Source organism: Leopardus geoffroyi, chromosome C1 (genome assembly GCF_018350155.1).
Source record: "Leopardus geoffroyi isolate Oge1 chromosome C1, O.geoffroyi_Oge1_pat1.0, whole genome shotgun sequence".
In the NCBI taxonomy this organism is placed as follows: Eukaryota; Metazoa; Chordata; class Mammalia; order Carnivora; family Felidae; genus Leopardus; species Leopardus geoffroyi.
Genome location: NC_059328.1, coordinates 68,443,077 through 68,457,819, shown reverse-complemented (window position 1 = coordinate 68,457,819; position 14,743 = coordinate 68,443,077). Strand labels below are relative to the sequence as shown.

The following is a 14,743-nucleotide window of genomic DNA, read 5'->3' as shown; positions in this document are numbered from 1 at the left end:
AGCTAAGCTTTCCATCTTTCAGCTAAAAACCCAGTTTCAATTAATTTCTTCTTTAAAGGAGTCTAATCAATGAACTTCTGGACTAAGGTGTTAATAACAGAAATGAAGCAATGTGCTGATTTTCTTTCCGGAGAGAAATGCATTTGAACATATAAGGGTGATAGCTGAATTCGGAGATGATAACAGGGCATTAACAGCACCTGGTGGGTGAGGAAGGGACTATTGGGTGGGATTTGGAGTACCTTTCAACTCATGCAACTGGACCTACTCTGTCTCAGACAGGAAACAAGTAAAAGAAAGCTAGGGTAAAAAAAAAAAAAAAAAAAAAAAAGGAGCAGAAGGTGGAGGGGAGAGACATCTCTGGCAAGCAGAGAATTATTCTGGTTTTCTCTAGGAAAGCAAATGCCCGGTCTTCAAACCTCCCTTGCAGTGAGGAGGGACAATGGCCAATGAAATATTCACAGTCTGCTCTGGATTTCTCTCGTGGGTGCTTCACCTCCCTCCTGGTCACTTCCTCCTTCTTTTCAGAAACGAGGACATGGGATTAAAGAAGCAGCAGCAGCCATATGTTGATGGCTGAAGGAAAAGGCTAAATTAATCCCAAACAGCTTGGTTCTGACATCCTTAAGCCACTAATCAACACCAACAAGGCCTACCCCTGAGTGTGGGATTATGTGGGGAAGGATAAGTCCCTTATTTATTTAAGTTACTCGTTTTCTATTATTTGTAGCAGAACACAATTCTTAATCAATATGACCTCTGGCTGAAATGGGCTAAAGGCATTGAAAGTGGCCTTCAATGACTACCTTGCACCTTCCCTAGCTGTATCTAAAGTATCTACTATTGATTAAGCACTCACAGCGCACAAGGTGGTTTGCTAGCACCACTGACTTCTTATACGACAGCATGAAGGTGATATTATTAGCGTCTGACAGAGGATGCTGAAACTCAAAGTCACATAGTGAGTAAATGGAGGGTAGATGGGAAACACTGGGTCTTTTTCTGAAAGGTATATGTATTTTTCCACTTCTCTCTCCTGTCCTGTCTCCTAAGCAGGGATAGAGTGACCGCATTCCCTAGTCACTTCATTCCTATTCTTCCACAGTGATCACAGAGGATTATGCCCCCAAATAGAAGCTGGTCAATGCTGGCCTTATAAGAATTTTTATGAACACTGAAAACGTTCCTTACAATTAACTTACTTTATCAAACCATCAGGGTTTGCTATAAAAATGATCTGTATTCATGGAAAACACATTGGGCTCATGGGTAGGCTTAAAATAGACCCTAAAGGTCAGGTAATACTTTGAAGGAGTGATAATGGTCTTGAGTAAGATAAAGGAAAATAATAATGTAGGAAGATCAAGGAAGGAAATACCGGAATCTAAATATGAAGAAAGAGTGTTGGAACAACACCATTTTAGCCCCTTTGGACTTATCAGCCTACTTTTCTTTCATGGCTACCCACCACATGCTAACTTCCCAACCTTCTGGCTGTCTTGCCAAGGTGGCTGACTGGTCCTGACAAGGATCAGATGAAGTCATGAAGACAGGGCCCCACATCCATCGTCATTTTAAAAGAAAAAGAATTTAATGTGCGTGCTATTTTTGTAAATATGCTTCATAAGCCTTCCCATTTTGACTAATCATTTCAGTTCTGGACATTTATCCTAAGGAAATAATTACTGAGATGGGCAAAGATTTTAAGTTAAGATGATTATTTGTCATATTGCTGATGTAACCAATATATCGGGACAACCTGAAAACTAGTATTTTGAATCATCAAATTTGAATGATTATATTTGAATGTTTGGATGATCAAATCGTTCATTCCAACAGTGCAACGTCGCAGAGTCATTTAAAATACAGCATAATCTTCTATTACTCTGTGCTGCCAGTGAATAAGGCGGTATGCACTATGTGCTACCTTTTTTGTAAAAAATAGAGTGCATGAGGGGCGCCTGGGTGGCGCAGTCGGTTAAGCGTCCGACTTCAGCCAGGTCACGATCTCGCGGTCCGTGAGATCGAGCCCCGCGTCAGGCTCTGGGCTGATGGCTCAGAGCCTGGAGCCTGTTTCCGATTCTGTGTCTCCCTCTCTGTCTGCCCCTCCCCCGTTCATGATCTGTCTCTCTCTGTCCCAAAAAATAAAATAAACGTTGAAAAAAAAAATAGAGTGCATGCATGTTTATGCACAGAAAATACAATAGAGGGACATATATATGGCAAATGTAAATGAGTTATTTGGGGAAGAGAGGTTGCAGGAATTTTTATTTTCTTCTGGTTGCATACATTTTATTTTTCCACATTGAAAAATTATTTTTCTACATACCAGTTGTGCTCTAAGAGAGGAAACATTGAAAGTAAAAATAGTGAAACTATGAAAGATGGTGCCCATGTAGATCACACAACAAACAAAGCGAATGGTCCACTCCTACACTGTAGACACTGCCATCAGGAAACACCAGAAGATTGTTATTTTCTGCTAACAGAAAACACCCCCCAGCCCCCACCCCCAGGTGCTTGGCTCCTCAGAAACATAATGCCTCTCTCCAAACAGAATCTGGTTGGAAGACACCACTGTCATGTTCTAAGCAGAGGCAGAACCACATTATTAGCCATGAATAAAGGGAAGTAATCATTTTAGAAGCCCTTAAAATAGCACTAACAGCCACAAATGCAGATTCTTTCAGACTCCCTTCCTTAAGACACTGATGCTGCAGTTTAAATTATTTATTTTCATTCTTGCCTCTCCTCCTCCGGCTGTTGTCTGTCTGGTGATGGGGAGGGACACCACTGACCAGAAAATAGAGCCTCTTCTGCACACTGGCAATCAGAGACCGAAGGAAGCTTGTTGGAAGGATGGAAGAAAATTAGTGAGAGGCTGTCACCACGCATACCGTTTGCATCAGATGAGAAACGATATACTGTTAATACTTAAATCGGGAAGGAATAGCAGAATAAAAAAAAAATATTCGACCCTGTTTCTTTTCCTTGTCCCACTTTCTTTTCACCACGCCAGTATCAAAAGTCTATCTATATGCTGCATATTCCCAGGAATATCTGGCAATATCTGCAAGGGCACAACTTTGTAGACACGGCAAGACAAATGCTTTATTAAATGTTATGCCTGATGCCGAAATCTAAGTGTGTTCTCTTCCACCCAAATTTAATATTTGGAGGTTTTGGTACATATAAGCTTGACAAATCAACTTTCTGTTCTTGAGTTAAAGGCAAATAAAAAGCATTCCGAAAACTTCATGAACATCAAATGTCAATTGCAGCACAAGATTTTGATACGACTGTACGTAAATCTGAAACATATGGATTGAATTTTCCTTGCAATATTCTAGTGTTTGGAAGGAAAATCTGTGCAAAAATGTGTTGCGGGTTTTCTGAAACCCCCAAAGTTGAAAAAACATTTTGATTTATTTAGATTTAGAAATGGGATAACCATTTTGCACCCCAGGAAACTTAATTAGGTACCACATTCAGTTCTGCACTGCATGGTACAGGGGCCTGAATGAGTGATCCCCTCTTTCCAGTTGTATTGAACAGTTTTAAGTACATTTGAAGTATGGAATCTAATCAGTGGAGGAGCCAAGAGGTTTCCTTGTGGGGCTCTAACTACCCCATATAATCTCCATCAGCTTCCCCTCAAGTCACCTCCAATAAACATACAATAAATAAACAATAAACAAACAGAAGATGCAAACCCAAACAACCACACCACTTAAGTAAAAACTGCAAGGTTGTTACACAAACTAAGCCTCCAGACAAGTTTCCCTAGCCTACAGAAAATTCCTGTGTCTCCACTGCCTGAAGTACGGAGAAACACTGACGACCACCCTGATTTTGCTTGGCTTTTTCGGATCTTGTCTCAGACCTGAATCCTTTAGCTTGACTTAACTGCATTCCTCTCCAACCCTCAGCAAAGTTCCATCCAGGAGCCCATGTCCCAGCAGGTCACACCATTCTGTTACTCTGCTGGGTCACGGGGATTCACGAAAGGTACCAGGAAGAAGCCGGCTAACATAACGTTTACAGGAAGGTTGCGCTGCCACGGACTGCTCTACCTGATCAGGATGCGGGTTGTCCTTCAAAGACATTGATTTGCAACTGCATTTTAGACATGTCTCCTTTTCCAGGTTAGAAATCTTTTCCAAATTAGAGATTCAGTAAATGGAATTGGGTTAAGACTTCCTTTTGCTTGCCTTTCTAAAGATGTAAGAACGTTACACATAAACACAAAAACCAACACACAAGGAAACAGTGTAAGCTTTTGATTCAGGAAGTTTTGCACATAGTAGAAGTTCAATTAATGTTACTTCTTCCTTCTTATTTCCTGAATATTCTAATAACCATATTGCCTGGAATTTTGGTTCAAATCACCAAATAAATAATCAAAGCCAAACAAAATAGAAATCAAATCATCAAAAACAACACCCACAGTCTGTTAACAAAGTTCTCAGCTTTTTTTGATGCCCAGGGATACAGAGATACTCCAAATTTCCACTCCGAAGTCGTGACCAGTTGTGCAGGTCTGTCCTCAGCAAACTGAGAGACTGTTCAGGATTAATTACAAAATGGAAGGTCTCTCTCTCTCTCTTTTTCTAAAATCGGTAAGCACTAAAAAGAGAAAATGACCCAATAGAAAAATTTAAGGAAGATAAATATTTTAATTTTTCACACAAAAATATACATTTTTCTAAGACCACAATTACATTACAAAAGGTAAAGATTCATGCTTTTTTTTTTTCCTCTGTCAGTTATCAAACACTGGCTTGAGAGATATTTGCTGTTACCAGGCATTGGGGAGTAGGTAAAAAAAAATTAGCCAAGAGAAAGCAATGATTCTGATTAAGTAAATTCCATTGAACTCTTTCTAGTAAGCATTATTCAGGTCATGAATGCTAATTTGTCCTGCAGGGGGCTGTGGGTAATTACCCAGAAAAACTATCAGCTTTATTGAGTTGCTACAAAACAGTATAACTGCATGGTACAGTGTAAAAGAAGACAACCTTGATGTGTACTCACAGAAGTGGGTATTTTTCCCCCCCACTAGGAAGATTTTATAGCCGAGAGAGAAATGATAATAAATGGCATTTCGCTTAGAAAAATAGAGCCACGTCAGCGTCACTTCCTGTTTAATAGTCAAATAAAATTCCTGACATGCATAGACATGTATCTGAGAAGTGCCACCAAAACACCCAAACACTTTAGCTTTCTGCATATTTAAAATTGCGTAGAATCAGAACCGTCTTAAAAAATGAAGCAAATATGGCACATTGGCCGCGTTCCAGCAACTACACAGAACTGCTGACATTACTAAAATCTAGATAATTTAGTCCCATATGGGAATCCATACCACAATTATGTTGTCCCTGCTCCGACACAGCCCTGATTTTGCACTTCTTTAAGCCTGGCTTTTTATAATCTTAATTCCCTTCACCAATAAAGCAATTTGCATTCACATAGTCTTCCTGGCTAAGACAGAAAGAAGAAATCTGTTACATGACCTTGGTCTCTTTACAGTTGATTACAAGGAAACAAAGTCTTCAACTAACTCGTTCTCTCATCTTTTTTTAATTGATGTGAAACATCACACTATAAACTCTTGAAGGCTACCCACAGCAGGCTGGAGACTCACATATTAAGATGTAGGAGGCTCACATGTTTAAAATCACTTGGTTTGCTCATTTAGCACGATGAGGTAAAACTCACGCTAAGTTCACGCAGATGTGCATCACGGACAAACACCTACATATTAAAGAGATGGCATTCCTCTACGAAAAAAGGCACAGAGCTATTACCAAATGTTGAGATTTAAAAAGTTGTTTTTACAACTCTCCATCCTTTACTGAAATAATTTGAAAAATGTGCTTGCTTGGTTCACTAAGGCCTATCCTGACACTTCATAAGTTTAACAAAAAATAATCATTTCCAGAACATTGTTTTCTCTGTAATTTGGTCCAAATAGTGTCAAAGTCAAATATTCACATGAAATGTGTTTTTCTTTTTGCCTCACCTTGCCTGCCTTAAAAGATGAAGCAGCACAGAAGAACCATGTGGCAAGTATAATCATATCAAACAATTAAACTTCGATGGGAAAAGTGAGATTATTAATTGAAAAAAAAAAAAACTCTTGGGGCGCCTGGGTGGCTCATTCGGTTAAGCGTCCGACTTCAGCTCAGGTCACGATCTCACAGTCCGTGAGTTCGAGCCCCGCATCAGGCTCTGGGCTGATGGCTCGGAGCCTGGAGCCTGCTTCCGATTCTGTGTCTCCCTCTCTCTCTGCCCCCTCCCCCATTCATGCTCTGTCTCTCTCTGTCTCAAAAATAAATAAAACGTTAAAAAAAAAAAAACTCTTTTGGTCACCCTTTTTCCCTACACAAAGAAAATAAGAGGTGCAGGTTACCTATACTTATTAACAGCAATGCTTTTGGAGGACTAAAATATTAAAGGAACAATCCTAAAGGTCCCTAGTCATCTGTGTATCGAGGAGTCTGTGATCTTCTTTAGTTGTGGTCTTAGTTAAAAGGGCGACAACACGGGGCACCTGGGTGGCGCAGTCGGTTAAGCGTCCGACTTCAGCCAGGTCACGATCTCGCGGTCCATGAGTTCGAGCCCCGCGTCAGGCTCTGGGCTGATGGCTCAGAGCCTGGAGCCTGTTTCCGATTCTGTCTCTCCCTCTCTCTTTGCCCCTCCCCCATTCATGCTCTGTCTCTCTCTGTCCCAAAAATAAATAAACGTTGAAAAAAAAAATTAAAAAAAAAAAAAAGGGCGACAACATCCCTCGAGGTACCAGTAGGTACCATTGATTGCCAATGATGATTTATTTGGGAAGGATGTTACCCCACATTCAAAACAGTTGAGTGACAGTTGTATCTGGCTGTCGCTACCTGAGATATTTCATATTATTTTAGATGTTTACTCTGAAGGGTAGGGATCTATTTTGTTTATTAAAACTTTTTTTTTTTTTTTTTTGGTCCAAGATCAGGAACTATTTCCATACAGTCTTTAACGTTCACATTAAGCACCAAGATGTAGTTAAAAATGTGAAGCTTTGATTGTGTCCCTTGTTAATATGATTAAGCTTGCAGGGCATGCTCTTCATTTACTTTCTTGTGAAAACTTGTGAAAACTTGTATATACTCACGTATCAAACCCAGAAAGCTATTTTTTCCTTGTCAAATAGTTTTTTAAAAGGAGCCTGAAAAAGGCACTGACTATGAAAAAAGACAACCCAATAATGGAGAGTTCAAACTGTTCATGTGTACTAATAATGAAATCCACCAAAGTATTTTTCATTCTTTCTACACCTTGACAGTGACAAAAAGGAGCCAACATAACTTTTCCCCCCCAGCGGATTAAAAGCAGCTCTCGGTTTTCACTGTAACTATAACCTATGTCTAGTAATGGCCTTTCAGTAGAATTAAAAAAAAAAAAATCAATATTATCACCAATGCATATCTTCTCTGGTTCTAGCCTTGAGAATATAAAATTGTTTTTTATCATGGCTCATTTTAAGGGAAAATGAGTACCATATGTATTTCATATATAGTATTAAAGAGTTTGAATGAGTGTGTTTGTCAGGTTAACACTTCTGGTTTTAATAAGGAATTTTGTTTTTCAGCCCTCTTTTCATTGCTCACCTAGGACCTAACTGCCATCCATACTCTGAAAAAATTCCCTCCAGACTGCAAACTCGGGCCGCATGAGGACTTGTCGAATGTGTGTTCAACTGGAGGATAGACACCTGAGAAATATTGTTATATTCAGCTTTCACATTATCGTTATCACGCCCAACACAGCTAGCCCTGTAAGTAATAATTATTAACACGAATGTTAGTTCAGACTAATTTAGTTCATTAGCAGGATAACTCCTTTGATTTCCAAAGAGGCATCAGGACACTTGAATCAGTGGGTGGTACCGGTGTGTTTATTACCATCATTCATTTAACTTTTGCTCCTGATGGTGGTGTTTGTTGAGTGAACAGACGCTGAATATGTAGCAAAGCTCCACAAACTTCCTTTTCTGGACTTGAATGTGTGCAGAGAAAGCCTCGGGGTCTTCCTTCATCTGTCACCCTGGAATTCCCTCTGTCGGGCGGACTTGCAAGGATTAAGAAAGTTGTCCCCAGCATGTATTTCACTAAATCCTCACATCCCATTCAGCACGGCTGCTGCCCGAACAAGTTCCTCCTGTTTGCACACAAGAAATGGCTGGTGCAAACAACTCAATAGAGAGCCTGCCTGGCACAGTGAGGCAGGTGTCAGTTCAGCTTGGTGCCAGTTGTTAATCCATTTGCTTTACATAAAAGATGGAAAAATAGGGCTTTGTTACTTGAACTAGTTCTTCAGGCTCTGTGTAAAGGAGGCTTTTTTCATTCATGGTTTTTTTTTTTTTTTTTTTTTTTTTTTTTAACAGTTTCTAACATCATAATGCTTCTTGTTAGGAATCTGGTAATATGATTTCTTCCACAATGCAGACAGGCACCAGGTTTACAGTAAATTCATACGAACTGTCTGTCAAAAGCCTGTCTATTCCACTTGGGTTACAAAGCACGTACGTGAATAGGGCAGGAGGTCAAAACAGTGTAGGATGGCAGATAGAGTGGTAAAGAATGAGCCGGGAAGCAGCTTTTTGTTTCTTACTAATATCGGCGGCATCGTTTTTGGCATGTCACTGATGTATTTTTTTCTAAGTGATTTCCCACGAAGAAAAGACAGTACACCTTGAGCTGAATGAGAGCTGTATTGTCCCCAAGAGAAGCAAAGGCCATTAGACCCTAAGATGCAGTTAATGGGGTATCAGAATTACGAGCGGGCCTGCTGGCTTTGTGTGTTGTTGTGCATTGATCTCCGATTCATTTTGGCAGTTGTGCTACTCCATTACTCTAGATTTTAATCATTCTGCAAGACAGGGATTTGATGGGCGAGGAATGTGGCCGTGGTTGAAAGAAAGGAGGAAGCAAAGGGCGACTTTAATCAAAATGCGATTTTAGCATGAGAAGAGGGAAAGAGGAGCTATGATATTGCATTAAAAGATGGAAGAACAGTTCCTCTAGTGGATCACACACTTCTTGAATGGAGCCTACAGAAAAAGGGCACATGGGCTGGGAGCAGTTTGAGCTTAGTTGTTCAAACCAAGTCCTGAAGCTATTTTCAAACTAATATTTAATATATATTCTTGGTGAATATTTCACCTTCTAAAGGTTATGTCAGAGGTAGATCTGGAAAATAAATGAAGGAACAGAGTTTGTAACATTTCTTGGGAGATGGCAATACCTCATCTATGGTCCCCACTTTGTGCTGTATAAAGGTGATATCCCGCATACAAGCCGGGCACAGGGCCTCAGGATTTAATGCTCTGCTGCCACAGTCTTGAAATTCCTATTTTTCAATAGTTGTGGAGTATGCTTTATTATGAGCCGTATAATCAGATGGATATCATGTGACACCAGCCAGTGAAAGTCTTGTATTGAAACAACTTCTTTCTTCTCCCTTTCTTTAATCCAGATTTGATGCTGTTAACCAATTCCGTTATTTAAATTGACTAGTAAGATTGGAATCAATTTGATTTATCAGACTATGTTTCCCACTAATTAGGCCTTCTTTTTAGGCTCTTTCTGTGAATTTCATTCCTCCCCCCAGTTTTTCCTGATACATAATTGACATAGAACACTGTGTGAGTTTACGATGTACAATGTGATCATCTGATTTGTCTACATTGTGGAATGATTATCACAATAAGGTTCGTCAATACATCCATCACCTCACATAATTGTACTTTTGTGTGTGGTAAGAACATTTAAAACCCATTCTCTTCACAACTTTCAAGTACAGAATAGAGTACTCTTAACTATAATCATCATGCTGAATATTAGATCCCTAGGACTCATTCATCTTATAAGTGGAAATTTGTACCCTTGTCCAACGTCTCCCCATTTTTTCCACCCTTCCAGCCCATTCAGTCCGTTTTATTCTCTATTTCTATCAGCTTGGCTTTCTTTCTTTTTTTTTTTTTTTTTAGATTCCACATATAAGTGAGATCATACAGTATTTGTCTTTCTCTGCCTAACAGAGTTCACTTAGTATCGTGCTTTCAAGGTCCATCCCTGTTGTTGCAAATGGCAGGATTGTATTCTTTTTTTATGGGTGAATAATATTCCATTATGTATTCCAGAAGTGGAATTGCTAGATCATGTGGCAGCTCTGTTTTGAATTTTCTGAGGAAACTCCATACTGTTTTACATGATATATGTACCAATTCAGATTCCTATGAACAGTGCACAATGGTTCGCTTTTCTTACATCCTCATGAACACTTGGTGTCTCCTGGCTTTGTTTTGTTTTGTTTTTTTGAGAATTGCCTAGAATTCTAACAGGTGTGAGGTGATATTTCATGATGGTTTTGATTTTCATTTTCTTGATCATTAACAATGTTGAACATCTTTTCTTGTCCTCTTGGCATTTGTGTGTCTCCTTTGGAAAAATGTCTAGTCAGGTTTCCTGTCCATCTTTTACTCAGATGATGATGATAATGACCATGATTGCTATTGAGTCACACGAGTTCCATATATATTGTGGATATTAACCCCTTACTGACATATTGTTTATAAATTTTTTTCTTTCATTCCCTAGGTTGTCTCTTCATTCTGTGAATTATTTCTTTTACTGTGCAGAAACTTTTTAGTTTGATGTATGACATTCTTAATATTTTTATCTTTGGATTTGTGTTGTACGAAGTCTAACAGAATGATGGAGCATGGACAAAAACCAAGGAGATACACGCAATACATGTGTCTCTTGTTCCTTATCTCCCATGAACAGAGAGCATCTGTGGTACCCAATGAGCACTGAATTCCAGTGGACCCATCATGTGTGTGTGGAAGCTCACTGAGTTTCAAAGTGAGCACAAGGGAAATGGGTTATGTCTGTTACTGAGGTGGTGGTGATATGATGACACAGAAGGCAAAATGTAGGGCGACACCTAGGTCTTTCCTGTTCAGCCTTCCTACTCTTCTGTGAGGTGGAGAGTGATGGTAGAATGTGCATAAATCAAGAAGTGAAATAAAGCCAACCGAGTTATCTCTGTGTCGTCTTTCCACTATTCTGGTAAGAATAAAATGCATATACATATCTAAGATACAAAATAGGAGTTGTGTGATTTCAGTGATTCCGTGTGACTTAAATGCTCTTATAAAAATGGGCATTGCACGATATAAAATTGGCAAAATTCACGCTGATAGCTTAAAATTTACTTAGTACGGCATGAAGTAGCAAATAAACACCAACATAAGTCACGCGAATGAGACTATGTACAAGAGGAAAAGAAATCTATGTATTTTAGGACCTTTAATACCATCCCCCGCCCTCACTTTTTGAACAATATGACCCACATTTTAATTTTGCACTGAACTCCACAAACTATGTAGCTGGCTGTGCAACTAAGAAATATTTCTACCAAGAAAGTAGAAAGTGGGATGTGTCCCCAAGTACCATAAGGTAAACTTTCCAGCTTTCTAAATGATTTTACCTTTGAAGGAGTCATTCAGTATTGATCACAACGATAGTAAATGGAACCCCTTCTTGTGATATCGAGAATCAACTCAGGCAGCAAACCTGTCAGTCCCCTGTCATTGCTCCACTCATCACAGCTCAGCAACTTGGTAGCTACCTTTCTGGTTATGACAAATAGTGTATGACCAGTTCCTACTGGTCATGCTGCCTTCTCATCAAGGAGCAAGATAAATGGCCATCATACAATTTGAAATGGAGGACTTGAAAGTAGCACATTTCCATAATACGTGGCCACGGAGGAGAATGCCACTAATTAGAACCCAAGGAGCACACAATTTATAAATTAATTAGTAAATGAACAATCCCCTAGAAGCCCCAAATAGTTCATTTGCCGCTAGAAGATGAGCCATTTGCCCATCCACACGAGTAGAGTCAATCCCTTATTAGAATTTTTTAATGCTAGTGTGTCTATGCAGAACTTTGCTATCAACGTCAGCCTTCTTCAGTCAAAGAGAGAGTGCTGAGGGGCTCCCTCTCAAGGGGAGTGTTAGCTCTCACATTCCTCTGGTGCTGCCATTGGTCTGCCAGCAACTGATCAAATCAGCACATGTCATCGGTGCCTCCTGTCATCTTAACCCAGAGCATTTTCTCTAAAACAGCAACACTCTCCCCTTGCTATTTGAAATGTTTTCTTCAGTCGCACTTAACTCTTTCTGACACATTATGTACAGCGCTGTCTTCTCATTGTCTTCTCTTAATCATACAGTTGGCCAAAGAAAGTCTTTTTTTTTTTTTTTTTTTTTTTTCACTGCCATGTCCCCAGGGCCTAGAACACTGCCTGGCTGGAGTGGGCCCTCTGTGAACACTTGTTAGATTGATGAATGGGGGTGGGGAGAGAGAAGGAGTGGTTGAAGGTCACAAACAAGTTTGGGAAAGACTGGATTAAACGAAACTCAACTATCTTCTTTATCACTGGACTTAACAGGCCTTTGATAATAGCTCAGTGTTGCTTGTCAATCTCCAACAGAGATCTAATGTAGCAGTCAATTGGACCTTGGGACTCTCCCCCGCTCCTCCCCCCACCCCCCCACCCCCCTGCTTAGAACAAGTATTCTTTGGAACACATTTTGGGAAATGTCATCTTAAGTGGTAATTTATTGACCTCACGGAATTTTAAATGAACCTTTTACCAGAGTAAATCCACCTCTTTCCTTCAAGTTCTTAATATTTTATGAAACAGCCTTTCTTGGACTAATTAGAAAGGTGCTGCCATTTGGGTCCTGCTCTTTCCAGACTCATCATATTCTTGGATTTCACACTAAAAGAAGTTTACTCTTAACCTGTATTTGATGCAAGTGCCACAGTGTTGGTTACTTTGCCCTACTGGTTTCTGCATTCCCTCTACTTCTGCGTGCTCATCAGTCTGTGTCACTCAGAATAGGAACAGAAATTCCTCCAGGCAGAAGGAAAGGACCCAATTCACCGGTCATGATCTTTAGCACAACATTCAGGCCCCTTTTGTGTATAATGTGGTGCTTTCTAAATGATACTAACGAAAATGGTGTAATGATATTGATCCCACATCAAAAACTGAGGCACATGTAAGAAAGTAAAAACACAACAGAATAGAAAGTCAGGTGTTTCTCAATTCCTGGTTTCAGGATCCTGCTGTTGTAATTGATGCTAATGTTGAAACAGAGACATGCTTTGTACCTAGATGAGTGAACCAGAATACACACATGATCAGGCATAAAGCACACTTTCAAAACCGGGTGTAGACTATTACTAAACAGGATGTCAAGTTACAGCAGCTGAAATAAGTTGTACTGCACCCTGAATACACACAGAAGCTGGCCCAGACAGCTAGTACAATCTCAGAACAGGGGCACCTGGGTGGCTCAGTCAGTTAAGCATCTGACTTCGGCTCAGGTCATGATCTCATAGTTTGTGAGTTTAAGCCCCACATTGGGCTCTGTGCTGACAGCTCAGAGCCTGGAGCCTGCTTCGGATTCTGTGTCTCCCTCTCTCTCTGTCCCTCTGCCACTCACGCTCTGTTTCTCTCTCTCAAAAATAAACATTAAAAAAAAGGGAAAAAAATTACAGAGCAGAAATATTCCAGAACAGTCTACCAATACATTATTAGGAGGTACTTCTGGACAAATCATCAGATGTCCTTGGTAAAGCTCATAAAAGTTTACTCATAATTTGAGCGCTAAAATGCTGTGTTTGTATAAAGAAGCGAACAGAGTAAATTTTATAAATGTAAACACTTTCTTACCGGCATTTTTTAAATACGGGCATTGAATCCATCGTTACACAATGAACTTTGCAACAGCAGTGAACTTTGCCCCAGAAACTAAGGGTACTGATGAGCACCTCGGGTCTCTATACCAAAGGGTATCTATATAATACATAGGAATTTTTGACCTAGCTTGAACATGTTACATCAGTTTAAAACCCACGACTTTGAGGTTTTACTGTAACTGAAGTTAGTACATTTATATTTGTCCTTTCTGATAGAGTTAAATTATTAGTTCTGGATACCATCTAGCTTTGGGGGGGTGGGTAAGGACTTTATTTTTTTAAGACACTTTTTTATTGTGGTAAAATATATATAACAGGGGCACCTAGGTGGCTCAGTCGTTTAAGCGTCCAACTTGGGCTCAGGTCATGATCTCACAGTTCGTGAGTTCGAGCCCCGCGTTGGGCTCTGGGCTGACAGTTCAGAGCCTGGAACCTGCCTCACATTCTGTCTCTGTCTCTCTGCCCCTCCCCTACTCGCTCTCTGTCTCTCTGTCTCTCTCTCTCTCAAATATAAAAAGTAAAACATAAAAAAAATTAACATATATATATATATATATACACACACATAACATAAGATTTACCATTTTAGCCATTTTTAAGTGTGCAGTTCAGTGACATTAAGTACATTCACTGTTTTGCAACTATTGCCACTAACCATCTCAAGAACTTTTTTCATCATCCCAAACTGAAATTCTGTACTCATTAAACTATAATTCCTCATTCACCACTCTTCCCAGCCCCTGGTAACCACTATTCTACTCTGTCTTTATGAACTCATTATTCCAGTCACCTTACATAAATGGACGCATACAATGTTTGTCCTTTTGTGTCTTGTTTATTTCACTGAGCATAATGTCTTCAAGGTTATCTGTGTTGCAGCTTGTGTCAGAATTTTATTCTTTTTGAAGGCTGAATAA

The 14,743-nt window shown here is 39.7% G+C and overlaps 1 protein-coding gene and 1 long non-coding RNA gene across 24 annotated transcripts in view; one reads left to right on the top strand and one right to left on the bottom strand.

Annotated features, from left to right (window-relative positions):
* The window catches only part of ADGRL2 (adhesion G protein-coupled receptor L2), a 625,523-nt gene that overhangs the window by 434,183 nt on the left and 176,597 nt on the right, over positions 1–14,743 (bottom strand). The window lies entirely within an intron of this gene.
* LOC123598123 overlaps positions 1–14,743 on the top strand; it is a 35,977-nt gene that overhangs the window by 13,110 nt on the left and 8,124 nt on the right. Inside the window, exon 2 of the long non-coding RNA XR_006712402.1 lies at positions 7,634–7,819. This is a non-coding gene — a long non-coding RNA (uncharacterized LOC123598123). The remainder of the gene's footprint in view (positions 1–7,633; positions 7,820–14,743) is intronic.